The 22608-nt window shown below is 50.9% G+C and overlaps 1 long non-coding RNA gene and 1 other non-coding gene across 3 annotated transcripts in view; both read left to right on the top strand.

Moving 5' to 3' along the window:
• The window catches only part of LOC127041585 (uncharacterized), a 593788-nt gene that overhangs the window by 130375 nt on the left and 440805 nt on the right, over positions 1-22608 (top strand). The window lies entirely within an intron of this gene.
• On the top strand, positions 11876-11949 carry TRNAT-CGU (transfer RNA threonine (anticodon CGU)). The gene has a single exon. It is a non-coding gene; the product is annotated as a tRNA-Thr (tRNA).

The following is a 22608-nucleotide window of genomic DNA, read 5'->3' as shown; positions in this document are numbered from 1 at the left end:
CTGTCATGGTGTAACTTCCCACTCTGAACCTTAGCGTCCAAAAGATGGGGTACCAGCATGAATTCCTCTAAGCTCAATTACCAGCTTAGTACTTGTAGCACTGCCACCAACCAGGAATTCCAGTGCCTGGTACACTCTGGTCCCCCCAAAACCTTGCCCGGGGACCCCCAAGACCCAGACCCTCTGGATCTTAACACAAGGAAAGTAAACCCTTTCCTTCACCGTTGCCTCTCCCAGGCTTCCCCTCCCTGGGTTACCCTGGAAGATCACTGTGATTTAAACTCCTTGAATCACAAAACAGAGAGGAAAATCCACCTTCCCCCCTCCTTCTCTCTCCCCCTCCCAGACTCTTTCTGAGAGAGAATGTAATCCTAACACAGGGAAATTAATCTCTCTCTCCCCCTTCCCTCCTTTCTCCCCCCCAATTACCTGGTGGATCCAGACCTAGTCCCCTGAGGTCTCACCAGAATAAAAAAACAATCAGGTTCTTAAACAAGAAACTTTTAATTAAAGAAAGAAAAACAGTAAACATTATCTTTGTAAATTTAAGATGGAATATGTTACAGGGTCTTTCAGCTATAGACACTGGGAACACCCTCCCAGCCTAAGTATACAAGTACAAATTAAAATCCTTTCAGCAAAATACAAATTTGAACTCCTTCCAGCCAAATACACATTTGCAAATAAAGAAAACAATCTTAAGCCTAACTCGCCTTATCTACCTAGTACTCACTATTCTAACCTTATAAGAGCCTGTATCGGAGAGATTGGAGAGAAACCTGGTTGCACGTCTGATCCCCCTGGGCCCCCAGAGTGAACAAGAACCAAACACTAACAGCACAGCACAAACTTCCCTCTTTCAAGGTTTGAAAGTATCCTGTCCTCTGGTCAGGTGACAGCCAGGCTCACTGTTCTTGTTAACCCTTTCCGGGTGAAAGAGATATGAAGCTCTTTTGTTCTATTAACTCTTACTTATCTGTTTATAACACGGGCGCTCCCCAGTCCATTGGCAGATCTGGGGAGGGAATCCAGTGCCCCATCCCTGCATCAACGGCCGCTCCCCAGTTCCCTCCCAGAGCTGGGGAGGGAATGTAGTGCCTCACCCCCGGAGGAACAGCTGCTCTTCAGTCCCCTGGCAAAGAAGGTGTGGGAACCCAGCGCCCCTCCCTTGCTGAAACGGCTGCTCTCTAGTCCCCTGGCAGAGCTGGGGAGGGAATCCAGCGCCCCGTCCCCGCTGGAACGACCTCTCCCCAGACAGCCGGCAGAGATGGGAGGGGAACCCCGCGCCCCTCCCCCACTGTAACGGCCGCTCCCCAGTCCATTGGTAGAGCTGGGGAGGGAACCCAGCACCCCGCCCCCGCTGGAACGGACAGTCCCCAGTCCCGTCGCAGAGCTGGGGAGGGAACACAGCACCCCGCCCCCTCTGGAGCCACCACACCCCAGGCTCCTCCCAGAGGTGGAAAGAGAAGCCAGCGCCCCTCCCCCGCTCGAACCGCCACTCCCCAGGCCCCTCCCAGAACTGAAAAGGGAAGCCGGTGCCCTGCTCCCTCTGGAGCTGCCATTCCCCAGGCCCCTCCCAGAGGTGGGGAGGGAACCCAGAGCCCAGCCCCCAATCGAACCGCTGCTCCCCACTCCCCTCCCAGAGCTGGGGAGGGAAGCCAGCGCCCCACCTGTGATGTTATGAGTATAATATAATATCTCACTGAAAGGGACAGGGCCAGAAAGAGTTAATTAATTCACCTCACCGACTGACCTAACCCATGGGTGAACCTTAAGAACTGGTTAGCAAGATACGTAAATGAACAGAGCTTTGAAATGCAAGTCTGCATTGTTGGACGTAGAAGGATAGATGTTTGCTCAGGTCTTCGGATGTCAGCAAACAGGTCTTGTCTATTGCTATAGTTTTAATTCAAAGACCAAAAAAGAGAATATTAGCATTGAAGATCATACTTGAGTGAATTAGTATTATTGTCTATATGTCTCTTTGAAGGTTGTGGTAACCTGTATCTGAACTGTTTAATGGATAAATTACTCTGTGCTAATTGCCAGGATGTTTATGAGAAGGACTATTGTTTTCTCAGGCCAAAAGGCTGCTGGAAATGTATAAGAAGCCTGGGACACGATCCTTCTCATCTCAGATCTGCTTTGGGTTTCAAGAGTGGGAAACCTTAAGCCATGAGGATTGAGATCCCCAGTCATTAACTGGAACCACCCTGAATCTGGACACTGGACTATAACCTATGGACTACTTCTAAAAGGACTTTTGGCAACTACAGGCTCACCTCTACTATGTATCTGAACCTCAAGAATTGAATTCAAATCTGTATGTATATGGATCTTTTAACCAACACTCTCTTTTCTTTTCTAATAAATTTTAGCTTAGTTAATAAGAATTGGCTACAAGTGTGTATTTTGGGTAAGATCTAAGTTGTAATTGGACCTGGGTATGTGGCTGATCCTTTGGGATTGGAAGAACCTTTTCTTTTATATGATGAAGGAAGATTTTCAGGAATCATCATCATATCTGTCAGGTGTGTCTGGACGGAGGCCTGAGGCTGGGCACTTTAAGGGAACTGCATGGTTTGGACTTCTAAGTAACCAGTGAGGTACTATAGAGGCTGTTTTGTGCTGGCTTGGTAAATCTAAGTATTGGAATAACCACCAGCATTTGGAGTTTGTCTGCCCCATTTTGTTTGCAGTTCACCCTGATTGAGTGACCTCAGCTGGCTCCCACGGGCAGCACCGTTACATTGGCGTAGTCGTGCAATGATCCACAGAACCAGGTCAATTAGGCTTTGAGTCAGAACTCCACGCTATCCACATTTGAAAATTGAGATTGAGAGTTTGGTTGGTTAAAGATCAGTGACCATGAGCCAGAAAGCATCTGCAAAAGCAATGAAACTGCAAGCCCTGATGGACGGCCTGCAGTTTGAATATGAGCAAAAACTGGCAGAAATTCAAATGGAAGAGAAGCAAGCCTTGGCCCAGCTGGAGGAAGAAGCTACTGAAAGAAAGGAGGAGGCTGATGAGAGAGAAGAAAAAGCTCGTAAGGGGCGTCTGGAATTACTGGCCGCTGAGGAGAAAGCTCGACAGAGGCAACAAGACCTGGAACAGGAGACTCACAAAATGCAACAAGAAACTGCCAGACTTCAGCTCCAAGTCAAAGAAGCAAGGAAAGAACAGCCGAAACTGTATCCTCTTGAAAATCCAGCTTATAACTATGTTGATATGTGGTATTACTCAGAGCAGTTTTCTGTGTTTAACCAGTTTTGCTATGGCTGGGGAGAGGGGGAGTCTAACCTGGTGGGTAATAGCTGTTTGTCTGTTCAAGAAAGCAGTGTGTCTGGGAATGAAGTTTCTGAATGTCTGTCTGATGTCTCAGAAGTGAATCTGGAGTTAAATCAAGAGCAAAAAGATCTCATCGGGGAGGGAGACGTTTCTCAGGAGCAGATTCAAGTAAATGGTCAGATGGAAACTCTAACTGAGGAAGGAAAGGGTAGATGTGTAATGGGTAAAGGATTGGTGGCTAGTGCAGCTTGTAAGGGTGAACCTGAAGTGGGTAACTGTGATTTTGCTGGAAGTAGCTCAGTGTAGTGAAAAAAGCAGCAGCTTATCTGTTGGAAGTGGCAATGTGCCTGGTAGAGAAGGTTTGGAGGAGCCTAGGCAGCCTTGTGAGCTGATGGCTTTATCTGGTCAGCAGTTTGGGAAGGCAGAAATAGTGGAAAATGAGTGTCCCTATCCCTTACCTGTTTCCTGTGTGGAAAAATGTGACAGTGAAGGTAATGTGCCTGTGTCTGTCAGGGGTATTGACTTGCCTGTGGAGGAAGCTACCTCAGTCTCCAAGCAGTTATCTGTGAACAGCCTTGTGTGCTGGGACAAGGGAAATGAAATCCCGAGCTGTGTGTCTGGTGAAGGCGAATGTGTCTCTGGCTCTTCTGTGTCTGTGGAGCAGACAGAAGGTGCCTTTCAGCCTGTGATGGTTGAGAATAGTTCAGTTGTCTCAGAGTTGGTTGTAAATACAGCTAAAGCCCAGGAAGGGAATGGTCCTAAGTTTGTGTCTCCTGAGGAAAATGGCACTTTAACTAGGGTGCATCCAGTTAGTGTTTTAGCAAAATCGCAGAGATCAGACAATTCTGGTGCTTGTAGTTTGCCAGTTGCTAATGTGTGGTTGGAAAAGGGTGTAGCAGCTCTGTCTAATCAGGGTGATACCCTAGCCAGGGCACAAGGAGAGCAGAAAGGTGACTTAATTGTGTTACCTACTGACAGTTTGACAACTTGTAGCAAGAAGGAAAAGTTTCCTGAGCTTGTTCATGGCCAAGGGAAGGAGAATGCTTCCAATACTGGGCTCTGGGCCCCCTCAAAGTTGAAAGGGAGTTTAGCAAGCAAAAAAGGTAAAACTGCAATGAAGTATTACCCTGGACTCAATGGCATTTCTCCATTGGTCTGTCTGCTTTGGGGCAGGGACAATAACACGTCCTGCTGCATTCGTTATTTCAAAGGGCGGTTTAGGATTTTCATTCTCATACACTGTGCACAAAGCAGGACTTAACACTCAGTGTAACCTAAATGAGCAGCCCACAGATTCTGCCAGCCACAAAGAGCATTTGGTGTGAGAGCCCAGACCTGCCCCTGCCCCTGCCCCAGCCTCAGGGGCGGAGGGTCATCCACGACCTAGCAGCTGCTAACTCCTAAACTTTCAGTAACTCTATTATCAGTGCCTGGAGTGTAATTTAAACCATAAGAAAAACCACACTGGGCTAGACCAAAGGACCATCTAGCTCTGAATCTTGTCTTTTGACAGCAGCCAAGAACAGGTGCCCCAAAAGCCACTCAACAAGGCACCACTGAGAGTTATTATCCCTGCCCCAAAAGCAGACAGACCAATGGAGAACTGCCACTTCACTGCGGTTTTACCATTTCCACTTGCTAAACTCTCTCCCAGCCTTCTGGGTTCCTAGAGCAGGGTACTGAACCTGAGCCCAGACATGTGCACTGCAACTTTACAGCCCAAGCCACATTACCCTGATAACTCCAACACAGGCCTGCCCTGGGTGTTTCATTGCACTGGAGACGTACCCTAACATTTTGTCTTCACTCTGATTAACACACCCAGGGCAGTTCTCTCAAAGCCCAGGTCAGCTGACTCAGGCTTATGGGGCTGGGACTGCAAGACTATAAAATGACAGTGCAGACATATGGACTTGAACCCAACCTCTGAGACCCCACGAGGGGTGAGGGTTTCTGAACCCAGGCTTCAGTGTGAACACAAATATCTGCACCACAGTTTTTAGCCTCTCAGCCGTAGCATAATGAGCCCAAGTCAGATGACCCAGGCCAGCCATCCTGCCATCTTTATCCCGGGAGAGATGGACTCTAAGGGTATGTTCCAATTGCAATGTAAGCCCAGGAGTGACAAGCTGTGCTAAAAGCAGCACCCTGCAAGCCCCATATTCACCACTCTCATATAGTGATGATACGTTTTGAACAAAGTCTGCCTGGTGAGGTATCATTTTAAAAATCTTGAAGTGTTCATCTGTTGAACATTAATGTCTTCTTGCATTCTATGGGCTCACATTGGTTTCAGAAGTTATGAAGTTTGCTCTGTGTGCATTACAGAAATATGTTATGAGGTTGGGAAATGCCCACCACCAGCCTTTCAGGTGCAAAAATGGAGGAGCCAGACTCCCTGCTGGCCCATTGAAGGTATCCACACTCCCAAGGACTATTCCAGGAACCGTGTAAAATGCAGACTTCTCCGAGATAGCACAGAGACAATGGACAGTGCTTGACTCATGTCGTAGCAAAGGTACTTTCTAGCAAGTTGGAAGAAACTATGAAAGGGAAGTAGAGACATTATGAAGTGGCCTCTCTTCCCCACAACTCAACAGCTGGAAACACATCTGGAGGACAAAGACTGAAATGAGATAAATCAGAAGAGAATAACAATAATACATTCAAATCAAAGTCCTCAAACAGACTGGTATTGGTTTTTCCGCAGAAAATTTTCAGTTTGGGGAATTTTCTTTTCCCGTCAGACCTTGCCAAGGGAAGCAGGGAGAAAATGTTTTAGTTGCCTTCTTCAGGACAGCTTGCCCTAGACATTCTAGCTGTGGGTCACTGTCATGGCCTTGCTGAGAAATGGGGTATTTTTATAATTTGAGGAGGTCCCAGGGTGTTTGGGGGAGATTATGAGGATGCTACCTTTTGAGATAAAATCTAAGAAATACAGAACTAGAGAATTTCTTTTTTCAGAAATCTGAGATTTAGACATTTTATTTAAAGCTGGGGAGGGGGATCAGAGAGGGTTGTCTGAGTTTCTGAGAAGGTTTTTGTTTGCAAGAAGCATTATTGTTTGATCTGTCATTGTACCAAAGGGGAGATGGTTGTCTATAAAGGAGGGGTGAAGGCTAAAAGCATCCAGTGAGGATGGGATTCGAACCCATGCATGCAGAGCACAATAGATTAGCAGTCCATCACCTTAACCTCTCAGCCACCTCATCTAACCTGCAAAAAAATGGACAGTAGGAGAAATCTATGGCCGGCAGTGATAGGGACACTAAGGAGTTCTTAAATACTAAGCAGAAGCAGGGGCTGAATGAGCTCCCCCCTCACATCTAGTGAGCAGCTGTGGGAAAGACTTCAGGAACAGACCGTGTTTGCATAGACACTTCTACTCTGCCTAGGTATGCAGCATCATGGGGCCGCTTCCCCAAAATGACCAGTTGTGGCAGGTTACAAATCACTTTAGCACTGAGTGATATGAAATGTTATTATCCTTCCTGTATGAGTGACGGGCAGAAGAACATACCTAGTGGGTCCTGATGGAGGGGTAAGTGGGTGAGGAATAGCTTTTATTGGATTGTATAGAAGTGATTGAGGACATCATCCTAAACCAGTGGTCCCCAAACATTACACACTGAGCCCTCTTATCCATGTCTGTGGAACCTCAGAAGCCACAGTCGAAAACCGGGGCTGGGAGTGGGGCTGTTGCTTGCTGTGGAGAGGGGTGCAGACAAGGGTGAAGGGGGTCAAGGCTGAGCTGCGAGCCAGAGGCCCAGGCTGAGGGTGGGCTTGAGGAAAAGCTGGGACAGAGTGGGGTTCAGTGCTGCTCCCTCCATGGGGGCTGGCTTGGGCCCTGAGGTGCCCCCATGAATGTTCCTCTGTGTCCCCCTAGGAGTCACACCCCACATTTTGGGGAGCACTGAAGCCTACTCGCTAATCAGGGGTTAGTGATGCCAAAGCCCAAGGAAAGGGAGAATAAGTGCAGGGACCCCAGCACCAGAACCATGCCCCCCCCACTTCTGTCTGTGGATCTCCCCCGTTCTGCACCTTCCACTCATGGCCCCATCCACTATGTCACCTCTGTTCCACCCCTTCCCCCACTGGCCCCACCCTGTCACTCCTTTACACCTGCACCACTGTGGCCCCGAGACCAGAGAAGTTCTGTGCCCTGCTGCAGCTCCCGGGCTGTAGCACGGAGTGAGAGCTCCTCCAGCCCTGGGGCTGACATGGGGCAGACTTTTCCAGCGGGGCCCAATTTGGCCAGGGCCCCTAGTCACGGGCCCCACTGCCCCCTTGGCGACGCAAGGTTTGGGGAGGCTGAGCCCCACCTCCCGAGCCTCCATTACAAGCTACCCAGTCTACTACTGCTCAGTGTGTGGCCAGTCTCCCTGTGTTCTCTGCTGTTTGTGCTGGGGAGCCTGGCTGGCCTTAGGGATGGGGCCCCCCAGCAGCCGCCCAGGGTTCCAGGGGGTCAAAGGGCACCATGTGCCAGTGCGAAGCTGCTCACTGCTCTCCTCTGCCCCAATGCTCCTCCGTGGCCCCATAGAGGGTTGTGGGGAGCGAGGAGCGTCCTGGTCACTTTCCCCACCTGGGCTGTGCTGTGAGGGGAGCATCAGAAGCGCTGCTCTCTGCCCTCCCCTTATGCAGCCTGGCTGAGGAATGTGACCTGGATGCAGGGAGCTCGGATGATGTCGCTTCTCGCCCCCACAGCCCCTAGGGATGGCCAGAGGAGCAGCGTTCCATGGAGGTGCGGGCAGCAATGCCAGCTGCTCCATGCACACAGGTCGGTGTCCTCACGTGGGTGCAGAAGGGGGTGCAGGGGTTAGGGGTGAAGGGGGTGCAGGAGACGGGCAATGGCTGGTGGCACAGGAGGGGAGTGTGGGAGTTAAGGGCAAAGGGGACACAGCGTAGGGGTTAGGGCACAGGAGGGGGCAGGAGTTGAGGTGAAGGAGGCGCAAGGGTTGGGAGTGCAGGAGCTAGCGGTAAAGGGGGAGGGGGATGGTCCAGGGGCGATGGGGAAGTGCCTAAGTACACATTTTGCCCAGGGCACCAGTTCCCCTAACGCTGGACCTTGATAACATTTCTTGCTGGAAGGGAGAGGGTAGAAAAGGAAGGAGTCCTAGCAGCTCTTATGGGAGAACAGGTGAAGAATGACTCCCCTTTCTCTAGATTCTCCCCGTGGGGCTCTGGGGTGAACAGAGCCACATAGTTTCTTCTGCTTTCTCCAGATTGTCTGTGCTGGGCTCCCGTGGAAGTTACGGAAGGCAACAATTACCTGACGTTTCTCAGCCATTGTGGACAGAGCCGCACACCTTCCTCTGCAAACTCTACAGGTTGAAATCAAGTCTCTGAAGTCCATCCACAGCTGGGATGGGTCATTCAGTCCTTTGTACAGAGCTTCAGTTTGTAGCAAAGTCCCTCCAGGGGTATGAAGCAGGACTGGAGACAAGATGGAGATGAAGCATCAGCCTTTTATAGTCTCTTGCCATGTGATCTTTGCTTTCTTTGTCCCAAGGACACTCTATCCAGCACCTGGCATAGAAAAACCTTAGAGTTCTGTCCAGAGGCAGGTCCCTGCATACCTTGCTAAGTCACAAGGGATATCTGCCTTCTCTCAATGGGTCAATTGTACAGCTCATGGTCCTTAATGAGCCATCAAGCAAGTTAGGCAGAACTGACACCAACTTGTTCAGCTGGGGTGTTCCCCAGAAGCATAGCACAAGTTTGAAAAACAGGCAGCATAGAGCCAATATTCATAACGTCAACTATAAAAATGATACACATATAGAGATAGCATCATTGTAATCAGCCAATCAGAACCTCTCCATAGACCCCTTACACGACAACCTTTCTACAATATTAACTGCAAATACAGAACAGTGGTCGCAACGGTGATCTATAGAGTTACAGATTATGTCAATAACGTCACAGGAGGTGACATGACATCATTGAGACTGATATTGGAATACTGCCTCCAGTTTTGGTGTCCTCATTTGAAAAAGATGTTGTGAAATTGGAGCTGGGGCAGCAAAGAGCCACCAAATGTTTTGAGGGCTGAATAAAAATGCCTTCTAGTGAGCTATTGAAAGAGCTCGACCTGTTTAGCTTATCAAAAGAAGATTGAAAGGTGGCTTCATTGAAGTGCCTTAATGGAGAGAAAATATTGGCTATTAAAGGACTCTTTAATCTAGCAGAGAAAAGCATAACAAGACCCAATGGCTGGAAGGCGAAAAGAGACACATTCATATTACACATAAGGCACAAATAATCAACAGCAAGGATGATTCATCACAGGAACAAGCTACCAAGGAAAGGGGTGGATTCGCCATCTCCTGATGTCATTCAGTGAAGACTAGATGCCTTTCTGGAATGTGTTTGCCCCCAAAGTAGCTCTTGTGTCATACAGGAGGCCTGTGATATGCAGGGGGTCAGATTAGATGCTCTAATGATCTCTTCAGGACATAAAGTCGACTAATTTCTGAAAAACTGAGTGTAGCATTGGGAGCAGCATCTGATGTTTTACTGTCTAGCCGGCTTGCTGCGTAGAAGGAACGCTCCTTGAGTGGGGTGATCCACAGGGAGTAGCTGAAACCTCGACAGTGCCTGGCCAGGGGCAGGACATTAGCACAGCAAGGGAGGGGCGTGGCAGTTACATCACAAAGGCCTTTTGCAGGACTTCAGACTATTGATCAAAGGTGGTGGGGAGGTGGTGACCTCACAGAGAGATGCTGACATCAGGCAGGCAGGACAGGAGCGAGGAGTCAGGGAAACCTCAGAGACCCCTGTGGCTTTGCTTCAGCAAGTCTCCTTCTCGAGGTCTCTCTTTGAGGACTGAGAGAGTATTCGAGTTCACGGACGTGAGTGCCAGGAGGAACCTCTTTTGAGTTTTCTCCTTTCCTTTTCCTGATTTTACTAAAAAACAGCCATCCCTGTTTAGAAGGTAAGAGCCTCCTCGAGGGAAGGGATGTCCTGGGCGTGTCACAGTTCGGATGCCCGTGGCCCCCTCACACTGTGAGGAAGTTCCTGCCGTCTGCTCTGTGTTCGCAGTGCGGGAGAGAGCAGCATTCCACGGCAGTGATTTTCTCCTGGCTGCCAGAGCAGAGCAGCAGGCTCAGCTGTCAGAATTTCCCAGAGCAATGAAAGGGGAGGGGCCCACGGCTCTGTAGCAGGAATGCAGGGCAGGCGAGTTCACGGTGGGCATTGTGGGATACTGGAGGAGTCCAGTTATGGTGATATAATGAACAGCAGCATCTACTCTGTCACTTTAAGTTTGCTGCAAAAAGCTCTAGACCTCTCATCGAAGTTGTTTTATTTTGTCAGCAAAACAGGGCAGTTTTGTCGCCAGACGTGCCATTACAGCATGTACACCAGCCACAAGCTGCCAACCGAGGTAGCCTTGTGTGTTTTTTACACACCTGAGCAGTATAATTCTTCTGAAACAACTTTGTAGTGCAGACCTGGCCAAAGATTCACTCACACACAACTTGTAAAGAAAACGTCACCTGCTCCTAGATTCATAGATTCTAGGGTCAGAAGGGACCAATGTGATCACCTAGTCCGACCCCCTGCACAAAGCAGGCCACAGAACCCTATCCATCCACTTCTATAACAAACCCCTAACCTATGCCTGAGTTACTGAAGTCTTCAAATTGTGGTCTGAAGACCTCAAGCTGCAGAGAATCCACCAGCAAGTGACCCGTGCCCCACGCTGCAGGGGAAGGCGAAAAACCTCCAGGGCCTCTGCCAATCTGCCCTGGAGGAAAATTCCCTCCCGACCCCAAATATGGCGATCAGCTAAACCCTGAGCATGTAGGCAAGACTCACCAGCCAGCACTCAGGAAAGAATTCTCTGCAGTAACTCAGATCCCATCCCATCCAACATCCCATCACCAACCACTGGGCATACTTATCTGGCGATAATCAAAGATCAATTGCCAACATTAGGCTCTCCCATCATACCATCCCTTCCATAAACTTATCAAGCTTAGTCTTAAACCCAGATATGTCTTTTGCCCCCAGTACTCCCCTTGGAAGGCTGTTTCGGAACTTCACTCCTCTAATGGTTAGAAACCTTCATCTAATTTCAAGTCTAAACTTCCTAGTGTCCAGTTTATACCCATTTGTTCTTGTGTCTACATTGGTACTAAGCTTAAATAATTCCTCTCCCTCCCTAATATTAATCCCTCTGATATATTTATAAAGAGCAAGCATATCCCCCCTCAGCCTTCTTTTGGCTAGAGTAAACAAGCCAAGCTATTTGAGTCTCCTTTCATAAGGCAGGTTTTCCATTCCTCAGATCATCCTAGTAGCCCGTCTCTGAACCTGTTCCAGTTTGAATTCATCCTTCTTAAACATGGGAGACCAGAACTGCACACAGTATTCCAAGTGGGGTCTCACCAGCGCCTTATATAACGGTACTAACACCTCCTTATGTTTGCTGGAAATACCTCGCCTGATGCATCCTAAAACCGCATTAGCTTTTTTAACGGCCTTCTCTGCTTTGCAGAATCCAAACACAAACAAAGGTTGTCAGGACCTGGTGACAATGGCAGGGAGTCAGGTGTGGGCAGATAGAGGGCTTTAATCACCCACAGGCACCATGGCTTAGTTGGCTAAAGCGTCTGTTTCGTAAACAGGAGATCCTGGGTTCAACTCCCAGTGGTGCCTTGTTGACTGGTTGTTGGGGCACCTGTTTTTGGCTACTGTCAGAAGACAGGATTCAGCGATAGATGGGCCTTTGGTCTAGCCCAGTGTGGTTTTTCTTATGGTTTAAATAACACTCACAGGCAATGATAATAGAGTTACTGAAAGTTTGGGAATTAGGAGCGGGTAGGTCAGTGGTCCAGTCCCCACACAGATGACACTCTCCCTCTGGGACAGGGGCAGGTCTGAGCTCTCACCCAAATGCTCATTGTGGCTGCCAGAATCTGTGAGCAGCTTGTTTAGTTTACGCCAAAGGTTGAGTCCTGCTTTGTGCATCGTGTGTGAGAATGAAGATCCTAAACTGCCTTTTGAAATAACGAATGCAGCAGGACGTGTTATTGTCCCTGCCCCAAAGCAGACAGACCAATGGAGAAATGCCATTGAGTCCAAGGTAATACCCCACTGCCATTTTACCTTTTTTGCTTGTTAAACTCCTTCGATCTGCCCGGCCCAGGCTGTCCTCTGCCTCAGCTGCTGCTCCCAGCCTGCGTTAGAGTCAAACATGCAGAGGCCCCAGAGGAACAGGCTGGGACAGGGCAGCAGCCTGGGTTGGGCTGGGAAGATGCTGGGAGTTCTGGTTCCCTGAGAACTGGCCCGGCTCCCTTCTCAACAGCAAACAAATCAATTCCACGTCCCCTCCCCAGAAATATCAGTCTGGAGCCAAGGGCAGCAGGGGACGATTCCCTCTTGTTCCCACCGAGGCAGGAGAGAACCCAGGGTGTTTCTAGCAGAGCTTATGGAACTAATGTGGGGAAACCAGCCTTTAATAACAGGCAGTTCCAGTTTAAGGTAAGTGTTTTTAACAATTTCTACAACATTAAAAAACCCTTCAATCGTAGTGTCACCATCCACAAATTGCTTCAGCCTTATAGGTTCCTAAGTGCACAACAAAATATCTCTTCAAATCCAAGGGAGTGGAGATCAGTCAATGTTAAGAGTCATCCCATATAAAAGAACCATGTTGTCATACACACTGGCCGCATCATGTGGCCATCGCCTTTCCCTCCTCTCTGTTAAAAGTTTCAGTATTTTGCACAGAAACTTTCTTCCCTCAGGAGACACCTGGGAACCAGGGCTGCCAACCAAACACCTTTAAGATGTGAAAGTAGAATGAATTATATTGTAAGAATAGAAAGGATTAAAGAAATGTTGTCTGTACCTTTAAGCAAAATTGTTGGAATGCTGCAATCCAGGTGTCAGGAATACAGACATTAACATAGAACAATTGGACCGTTTAAGGGCAATTGGTGAAGTATTAGCCTTAGATGGATAAGAGTTAGTAAGGAAGTAGGATATGCATGCTGTGCCCCAGGTGGATTTTACTGTTTTGCTTTCTTTGTCCCTTTGTCCAATTCCCACTCTTTTATCTGTATAAATAAGACTGTATGGGTCTTGCATGGCCACTCACATATTCTGAATGTTAATGGTGGAGCGCTGCACTAATAAACAGAGTGGTCTGACAAATTGTGAGTCCTGATTCTAACTTGACAATTTGGAGGTTCCACCGAGATGGCAACCGTCTTCACTGGGGCTGTGTGATTCCTGACCATTTTTGTAGGATGACCGTGGCAGCCAGCACCTGGGCATTTGGCCTGAGTGGTCCTCCACTAGAGCGGAAAGGCGCACAACCACAGTGAGGTCTACGCCATCGAACCTGTTGGTTCCCACTCTGTTCTGGTAGGGATCCCGGGATCTGACATCAGGAATCTGGTCAGGTAATTATTTCTGTGTTTTGTCCGGACTGAGGACTGTCCTGTCTCTGTGTCTATCCGTCCTCCCTGTGGAGTGTTTGAGTCTGGGTGCCGTCTCTGTCTGGGGATTGGCCGACCAAGGGGTTCCTGTCCCCGCGGTCTGAGTGAGTGAAATCTGCACAATTGCAGCCGCACCGCACCTTGGGTAAAACCCTTAGTGTGAAAGCAAGTTCGATTGAGGCAGTAGCCTGTGGGCTCCTTTTGTGTCTTGCACTGGGCATCGCTCTGACAAACCCTAATTTCCTTCTTGTGTGATTGGTGTCTGAAGTCCTCCTGTATGGGTAACCAGACATCTAAGCCAGGGCAGTTCCCTAAAGGAACTCTGGCTCATTTTATGTATTTTAGGAAGGGTCTGAACTCCTGTAAGTTTCTGGAAAAATGGTCTAGGCTAACTCAGGGAGATCTCAAAACTCAGTGGCCACTGTTAGGATCTTGGGACAAGGATCGAGTAGATGTCTTAAAAGACAAACTCGGCCAATCTAAAACTAAATTGGCAAAAGGAGAGGTCAACTGTTTCATGCAATGGTGGGAAGAGGCAAATCATAGATGGACAGAATCGAAACTCGCCTCTCTCAAAGATTCAAATGATAAGTTAAAAGCTTTATTGGAAACCTCCTCTACCACCACTAGACCAAGCGCTCCCCTTTACCCTGTTCTCCAAGCAGACCCCGCTTCATACTCCTGTCTCGAGGTGGGGAAAGACGAAGAAAACCCCTTGCTAGATTCCTGGGACGAGGATGAAGAAGACGCATTAATTGGCCTGGCAGCCTTGCGTCGAATCAATAGACGGCCACCCATGCCCCCAGCTCAGGAACAACAGTCACCAGATTTCCCAGCTCAGGAACAATTCCCAGAAATCTCCAGTTCAGACCCGTCCGGATCATCCGGTACTGCCGAGGCCCATTCCTCTGGATTCACTCTGCCTCGTAAAAGCTCGCGCTTGGGCCTTAAAAATATTCAGGCTCCCCTCTGAATCCTGCATACTGGGGGCCAGGACGGGGGTCCCACTTGGAGCTATAAACCCTGGACTCGCACTGAGCTCCTTTCAATTGTAAAAGGCTTTCCAAAGCCCCGAGAAGATCCTACTAAATTTGCAGAGGAATTTTTGTTAGTGTGTGATACCTATGAACCCTCTGAGGCAGACCTCCTGCAGCTGTGCAAGCTACTTGTAACAGCCCCTAGTGAGCATGAAAAATGGCTCACAGCAGCAGATTGGCTCGCTGCTGACTGCCACTCTACTTTGCCAGATACTGGTCCTAATGCTGAATACCAAAAAAAGTGTAAGGAACGAGCTAAAAATCTATTTGAAGCCATCCCTCGGGTATGGACTCCTAAAACTAACTGGATGGCCATAAATGGCTGTAAGCAACGACAGGGAGAAAACCCGGGCGACTATCGCACCCGGCTAACTGACATTTTTCTGCAACATTCTGGTATACAGCAAACAGATACAAATGGACAGGGCGCCCTGCCTAGTGCATTTGTTAATGGCCTCCTGCCTGCTATTGGCAATCTGCTAAAATGAATGTGTTGGATGGGAGACCGAAACCATGGACAAATTGAAGAAAAAATAGGTGCTCAGCACTCACTGGCAGCCAGCTCCCCCAACTACAGGCCTTGCGACAAGCTCCTCCTCTTCCCCTTCAGTGCCTCTCACTTGCCAGTGATCAGCTGTTCAGTGGGGTGCAGGAGGCACTGGGCGGGGATGGGGAGGAGCAGGGATGGGAAGCGGTGGGGGAGGGAGAGGAATGGGGCAGGAAGGTGCAGGATGGAAAGAAATGGGACAGCGGTGGGGGCTTGGGAGAAGTGGTGGATTGGGGGCAGGGCCTGGGGAGGAAAGGGGGGATTTATCTCAGACCCCTCGAGGGCCGGTCCTGAACGGAAGCACTGACTTATCACAGTAACAATAAAACTGACCAGCATTGCGGGGGAGACAGAGGGAGATCCGCATTCATCAGGTCTCTTCTCTCCCCCAAGGTGAGCCAGACACTGCTCTCTCCTGGCTCTCACTCTAGCAGCTGGACAACAAGGAGCCATTTTCCCACAGGAAGTGCATTGAGTGCCCCTGTGGTCCTGGGGGTGCTGGCGCTGCTGCTGCCTGTGGGGCTGGCAGGGGGTTGATGTCTGCACAGACTCTCAGCTGCCAGGCTGGAGCAGGCACTTTGGACCTTACCAGACTGGCTCAATGAAGACGGGGGGTTGACAGAGCAACACAGACACTCTCCAGAGCACAGAGCAGCATCCGCCCATGCAGCCAGGCAATGAGCATTTCCCACAGCCTGGAGCCAAGGAGAAGGCGGCAGCTGCTGATCCAGCTCCTCAGGGACAGGCCCTGTCAGCCAACAGCCACTCACCACAGCTAATGGCATTGGGTTCCTCCGGTGGGGGTGTGGAGCAGCCGTTTGTTTTCCTGTCTTTTGTCTGCAACTGCTGACAAAAACATCCCAGACAGAGAAGCAACAGGCCAAAATGCTATCATGCAGGTGCCAAAATAGCTCCGTTGGGAGAGCGTTAGACTGAAGCTCTAAAGGTCCCTAGTTTAATCCAGGGCTTTGGCAGGCCCTGTCATCCCTCTCTGTGCAGGGGTGGCTTGTTTTCTGGGAGCACAGCAGTGCCTGCACCCAAGGGGAGTTCCTGAGCTTGGGCTCTGCAGTAGGAAAACACAGAACAGGCTTCTGCCCCTAGCTGCCCCAGAATATTATTAACCTTTAATAATGAGAACTGTCTTTCCCAACATGGTAGGAAGAAAGTGAGGCAGGGCAGCTCTCAGGAATGGTGCCAGAGGGCTGCTGGGCAGTGACAGGCAGGGACTGGGGATGGAAGCTCCTCTGTGCAGCTGAGCAAGGGCAGTACCAGGGAAGGGACATCTGTAAAAGGGACCCAGCACACCTCTCCTCCTCTGGGCACCTAGAGCAGAGGCAGCTGGTGCTGACGGCTCCAAGGGAAGGTTTAAAAGCCACAGAGCAACTGAGGTCAGGGCTAGAGGAGGGCAGGACCATGCCTATGTGTGGCCTTCAGACAGGCACAAAAACACCCAGCCAGCCTGCTCCCTGCCATGCCAAACACCCACTGAAGATCACCAGCATGCAGGGCAGCTGCTGATGCTCTGTGGCCAACATTACAAGATGGTAGGAAAGCAGGGACAGCCCTCATGGTGGGGCCTCTGACTAGTCCCACTCAAGGTGCTCACTTTTGCAGTGGGGTAGGAGATTTTACCCCAAGAGGCTTTTCCTGAGCTGGTGAGAAGCAGAGAAACACCCAGGCTCCAAAGACGCTATGTAGCAAGTACCCCCCAGCATAGGGACGGGGCACATGCTAGCCCGGGTAGCTGCCCACTTTCTTTGGCAAGTCAGGAAGGGCAAAGGCTAGACTGGAAGCACCTGGGGCTCATGTCCAGCCTTTGTGACGCTCATCCCTCAACTCCTTCCTGGGGCTCTAGCTGAAGCCAGAGCATTGGCCTGAGCGGCCAAGAAGAGGTTCCAGCCCTGAAAGGAGCAGGATGTTCAGCACAACAGTAAAACTGCATAAACACAATCACCAAAGGATGTATCCCCTCAATCTTCTGATCCACACTCAGATGCCTTATCCATTAGGCCACATGATAACACAAGAAAAACAACTTCAAGCACTTCTTTGGAAAAGGCAGATGTGTTTCTCAGGTCATCTAGTGAGGGAGGCCAAGACTCTCTGGGCACAAGAAGTAGAGTTCCCAGTGACATGTGAGACTTAATTCTATGGAGCCAGGTGGGGGGCTTTGGCAGGGAGGCTCAGGCATGGGGGATTGGGGTGCAGTGGACAGACTGACTGTCTAGGTGTGGAGATTTAGTCATACTGAGGCACAGGAGGAATCCTGCTGAAAGGCAGTGGATGTGCAGAAAAAGAGGAGTGGTTCAGGTGACTTTTTTTTGCCTCTTTTTTGCCTACCTGTTCGCTCTTGTAGTGAACAGTAAAGATGGTCTCAACAGGCCCAGGAAGCTCAGTTGGTAGAGCGTCAGGCTTTTAATCTGAGGGCCCACAGTTCACGACTGTGTCTAGGCATCCAGCTTTTAAGTGGCCTTGTGTGCCAGGAGCCAAATGATTCCTGGTGCTGTCCACCAGCCACATGGAGATTCCCAGAATTCATGGCCATTTCCTGGAAAGGTTCCTTTCCTTAGGAATCAGGAGAGAGGCCACATCCACAGAAGCAGGCCTAGAACAAGCAGTCTGTGGCTGGCAGGAAGCGCTGTGGGGCCAGGTGCTGAGAAAGCTCAGAGGGGGAGCAGCAGAGATAAGGGGAAGAGGGACAGAGTACAAATGTACAGGTAGTTCAGATCTGGCTATTGTGGGGAACTTCCCTCATTTATACATGACTCTGGTGCAATTGGCCAGAGAAAGGACCTGAGTCCCCACCCCTTTACCCAGAGGCCTGCCTGACCCCCAGGAGGCTCTTTCTACTCTCATGCGTGGCAAAGTCCTCACAACCCCAACAAGGCTGGGCCCAGGATTCCTGGGGGGTTTGAGCCCAGTGGTGAGCTGGAGTCGGTTCCTACTAGTTCCCAAGAACTGCTTGCTAATATTAGACCTCCGTGGAGAACTGGTTGTTAAAGGACCAGGGGATGGGCAAAGAACTCCTGTCTGCAGGCTGGACCATCCTGTTATTCTCAGGATTCCCAGCTGGGGAGGCTGAGGTGCCCCTGTTTCCCACCAGCTGCAGTGTGACCAGTCACCAGCACCAGCTGGGCAGCTCAGCTGAGCTTCTGAGTCGTCCTGCTGCTTTGAGCTGCAGGCAAGGTAAGCGGGCGGGGGTGTGTGTTGGTGGGCTGCAAGCTCCAGGGCTGTTGAGGGGAGGCAATTTTCCCCAGCCCCTGTAGGGGCCCCTTGCTCCACAAGTATGTCTCCCCCCGCCCCAGTCCCTCCCCCGCTCCCCCTCCTTAAATTAGAAATATTTATAGAGAGCTGGTTGTTAAGATTTTGGCAGCTCATCACTGTTTGACCCCCAATATTGTCATGATCAATTGACCAGGACTACAGTGTCTCCACTCTGGGCACTTCCCTGACGCACTCCTCACTGCATGTGCTTCAAGCAAACATCATTTATTACCCAGCAATCAATGTAAAACATAAGGAAAGATTAAAGGAAAACATGTTACCCTGTTCTCTGGTGCAGGGAGATCACAACCAGCGTCTCTGGAGGGTCAGGGCAGGTCACAGTCTCTCCCTCACATGTCCCAGGCCTCCTTCCCAGGCCCTGGCTGTGCTGCAGGAACACCACAGGCCGGACACTTGCTCTGGCAGTGGCCACATGCTCTAGGTGACAGGACCCTTGCTCCCAGTGTCAGCCCCCATGTAGGGGATCTCTTGATGGATGGCATCTCCTTGCACTGGGCCTTCTGCCCAGGGTCCCCCTCACTCTCCCACACTGCTCACTGCACCCACCTCCAGCCCCAGTGCTGCTGTGGCTCTGCCTCCAGCTCCCCGGGCTGCTCCTCTGGCTCCGCTTGCTGCAGCTCTTCTCCTAGCACAGATCTGCTCCCTGGGCAGCTTCTATGGCTCATGCTGCTGCGGCTCGGCTCCCAGCACAGATCTGCTCTGGTTCTCCCTGGCTGGTGCAGCTCTGCTCCCTGGCTCTTCTCGGGCTCTTGCTCTCTCCTTAGCTCCACCCCACTCTGGCCCAGACAGTTCCAGCTCACACAGAGGATGGGACCCCCTGGCCGGGTGACTCCCTCATTACACTGTCTGGCCTGTCAGTCCAGCTAACTTGGAGCTTTGGCCTCTCCCCATTGCCCCTGGGGACTGTCAGTCTCTGGGTCCTGATTTCCCATTGGCCCTTCCCCCATCAGTTGGGACTGGGAACTAGCCAACCAAAACCCCACTAAGTTTTAGTAAGGGGCCAACAGTCCCTTACATGAGCCAGCCCCGTGAGGGTCACCATTGTGTGGAGAAAGCAGCTCAAGCTGGTCTCATGGTGTAATGGGCAATGCTCAGGACTTTGAGTCATTCAGTTTGAGTTCAAATCTTAGTGGGACCTTGTGTTGGCTTGTGGTAAAGCCCTGGACTCACAGTGCTCAACTTCCTTGTTTCCAGCTGTACAAGAGCAGATCTTTCCCCTCCTGCTGGGTGACCTGCCCACTAGGGCTGGGTTTTGGGTTGTGATGGCCAAAATTGGTTGGGACTCTAGAACTTGCTACCCTGGTTGCTGATGCCTGCAGTCCTGTGGTTTGATCTGGTGATTGGGATTCTTGCTGCTTCACATGGGGCCCAAAAGTTTGGCCCTTGTGCTTCCTGCCATACTTTTCCTCTTGCCTACATGGTGCTTGAATAAAGGAGGGCCAGGGCCAGGGCCAGGGCCAGGCTTGATAGTCAGGGCTAGGCAGGAGGGAGGAAGAACCCCAGGCTGGAGCCCAGCACACCTCTCCTCCTCTGGGCACCTAGAGCAGAGGTGGCTGGTGCTGACAGCTCCAAGGAAAGGCTTCAAATCTACAGAGCAACTGAGGTCACGGCCAGAGAAGGGGAGGATCATGCCTATGCATAGCCAGCAGACAGCCACAAAGACACCCGGCCAGCCTGCTCCCTGCCATGCCAAACCCCCCTGAAGATGTGCTTAATCCACTTGCTGATCAGGAGGAAAAGCTCTCAAAATCTGTGCACGAGGAGAACCTCTTTTTTCCCCTCTACCTTTCATCTGTGAAAACAGCTGTGTGAAAGGTGGAAGGGATTTGGGGGCCCAGGAGGAGGCGCTTGATGTTCAGTGCCTTAGAGAAGCTGGACTTGGACATGGTGGGTGTTGGGAAAATGCACATTCATGAGTTTAGGGTAGATTGACGGGCAGAGGGTGATTGCAAGAATGGCCAATCTCTCTGGTCCTCCAGGCCAGGGAAGAATGATGGGATTGGAGTCTTGTTCTTCACATTCGCGGTGTGAGTACAGAAGGGGCTGGAGCTCCGACCAGGGAGGGCATTACTGGTGGACTTTGTGCTCTGCAGCACTGGTTGCAGCTATATTAGTTTGTATGGTCCCCAGTTAAGACATGAATGGAAAGATCAGTGGAAGGAACTGGCTCCTTTCCTCTGGACTGTTTGGTGTTGGGGGGATTTGAATTGTGTCAGCCGGCCTGAGGACCGCTGGTCCTGTTTTCCTGACTGTCAGAGGAAACATTTTTACACTGAGCACTACCTGGCGCAGGTCTGTAGTGAGGTCGGAGGAGCTCACACCAGCCCCAGAGGGGGTTCACCTTTCTGCGGGGACGGGCCAGGAGTCGCACTGACCGGATTTACGTGAAGGAGAGCACGTCGACAGCCTAGTGCAGGGTGGTGCCTATGGACTGTTCGGATCACGCTACTTTCACCATGTGCTCAGTGTGGACAATTCCCTGACCAGGGGCGGCTCTATGTATTTTGCCACTCCAAGCACGGCATTCAGGCAGCCTTCGATGGCATGCCTGCGGGAGGTCCTCTGGTAACGCGGATTCGGTGGCATGCCTACAGGAGGTCTACCGGTCCCGCGCCTTCGGTGTACCCGCTGCCAAATTGCCACTGAACCACGGGACTGGCAGAGCTCCCGCTGGCATGCCACCTAATCCGCATTACCAGAGGACCTCCTGCAAGCATGTCACCTAATACGCATTACCAGAGGACCTCCTGCAGGCATGTCACCTAATACGCATTACCAGAGGACCTCCTGCAGGCATGCTGTTGAAGGCAGCCTGACTGCCACCCTCACAGTGACCGGCAGGCCATTCCCCGCAGCTTGCCATCCCAGGAACGAGCTTGCTGCGCTGGTGCCTGGAGCTGCCCCTGTCCCCGACCCCGGGCAGAGGATATTGGAAGCTGAACATCCAGAGCTTGCAAGATAAAGGAGCAAGGGGGTGAGTCCTGGTGTTGTTGGCAGAACGGGAAAGCATCAGAGGGTTCTATGGCAACCAGAGGGATTGACGGGAGTCGGTGAGGGAGGAGTTGGCGGCTTTGTTCCAGCGGTCAGGCAAACACCGCAATATCAAAGAGACTAATGGTCCCAAGTTCTGCAGTGTTGCCTGTGGGATTTCCACAAGAGCATCCAGGCTGGGGAGCCAGTCATCCTGTGACTGTACAACTGGATCAAGTGACAGCTGCCCGAGTTCCAGGAGATGAGGCTGCAGCTGGCCAATATGAGGGGGAGCTCCGAGTGAAGGGAAGAGCGGCCTCCCCTGACATTTGTGCAGCCTGCAGGGAATGGAGACCAAGCAGGGGGATGTGGGGACTCAGGGCAGGACCCACGGATCCCATAGTGCAGGACAACTGTCGCTGGAGGAGGAGAGAGTGTCCTGCGAGAGGAAGCCGCTGGTGGGAAGCAATAAGTGCAGAGTGCAAACCAGTCAGCCGAGAGACACAGGGATCTAGAAGCAGGCTCTAGCAGCAGGTTCCATGGTGTAAGAGGCAGCACTCAGGACTTTGAATCCTGCAGTTTGAGTTCAAATCTCAGTAGGATCTCCTGGCGATATTGTGGTTTGCTGGAAAACCTTGGAGCTCAATGTGTATGGTTACCCTCTACCTGGGTGAACTTCAGTGAGGTTTTTTTTCTCCTCCTCCTGGATCACTGATGTCCATTGGAGATAGGTCTTTGGTCCAGCTGGCCGCTATAGGGTGAGGTCCTAGAACTTAACAGTCTGGCTAGAGATTCCTGCGGGTTGACCTGATGGTTGGATTTCTTGCTGCTTCACCTGATGTCCACAACTTTGGTCCCTGTAGCTTCAACTCTTCCTCTTGCCCACATGGCATTTCAAGGAAGGAGTGCCAGGGCCAGGCTTCCCAGGCTGGAGCCCAGCACACCTCTCCTCCTCTGGGCACCTAGAGCAGAGGCGGCTGGTGCTGACGGCTCCAAGGGAAGGCTTAAAAGCCACACAACAACCAAGGTCAGA

Source organism: Gopherus flavomarginatus, assembly GCF_025201925.1.
Source record: "Gopherus flavomarginatus isolate rGopFla2 chromosome 13 unlocalized genomic scaffold, rGopFla2.mat.asm SUPER_13_unloc_3, whole genome shotgun sequence".
NCBI classification, from domain to species: Eukaryota; Metazoa; Chordata; order Testudines; family Testudinidae; genus Gopherus; species Gopherus flavomarginatus.
This window is presented reverse-complemented; position numbering and strand designations above follow the sequence as displayed.